Below are 1,077 nucleotides of genomic sequence, written 5' to 3' on the forward strand. Positions count from 1 at the left end.
ATCCCGTCAGCCAACAGAACTATCAGTCGTGCCGCACACGTCTCCGGCCGGAGAGTTCACGGCGCGGACTTCTCCATCAGATAAAACGGAACAGATCGAGTCAGAGAGAAAGATTCCGGTCTCCATTAACCTGTCAGCCATTACGCCAAAAACAAATGAATATCGCTGTAAAATATGATGTGCTTGGATCGTCAACGTAGCTTTGAATTTAACGAATGTTGGGAATACGTCACGAATACGTCACGAATAGATATACCTAAGAGTGTTCGTACGTGCGGGGTCGAGATTCGCGATAGCCAGCCTTGTGCAAAGAAGAAATACGGGCGAAAACTGACCAGAAACGACCCGCGGCGACACGACCCCCCTCCGCCTTATCGGAAAAGTCGCATATCTCGCTTCCTTCTTGGGTCGTTCGGGCGCCATTAAAAGAAGCCCAAGTCGGCGCCAAAGGATTCGGATTCACGCCCGACGCCATGTTCACTGCGGTGTTAATTAGCCGATGTTATGCCTTATCTGGCGGCGGCGACGTAGCTTCAGATCCCACGATGCTGATGCTGGGGCTTGGAGATTCCTGTCGAGAAGAATTAAATGGCGGGAGAACAGAGGCGGGCGCCCAAAAAATGAACTTGAAGGACGCTTTGCTACCTCTGCGTTTACTACTGTCACTGGCGCCATTGTTGAAAAATTGCGTCGCTAATTTTTCTTTCATTGTTATCAGTCTTAAAGTATGGATTTTTCTTTTATTCTTATCATTGTTTAAGGCATTTAAAATATGCGCTTTTCTTCTATTATTATCATTGTTTAACGTATTTAAAGTATGAATTGTCATTTTTTTTTTATCATTATAATTGTTAAAATACATGTTGCTGCTTCTGTTATGTTAAATATCATTATCATCACAGTTTTAGACCATAATAACGATTATTGCGTTTATCATCTAGGTAACATCTTTATAATTTTCATTTCAGACGCAAAAAAAATCTGATTATTATTTATACGTTTAATGCACAGATTTCGATTTTCGTTGGAAATTTTTGCAAGTTCCACAAGACGTTGGCACAGAGAAACTGTTCTATC

Source organism: Penaeus monodon, chromosome 23, assembly GCF_015228065.2.
Source record: "Penaeus monodon isolate SGIC_2016 chromosome 23, NSTDA_Pmon_1, whole genome shotgun sequence".
Taxonomy (NCBI): Eukaryota; Metazoa; Arthropoda; class Malacostraca; order Decapoda; family Penaeidae; genus Penaeus; species Penaeus monodon.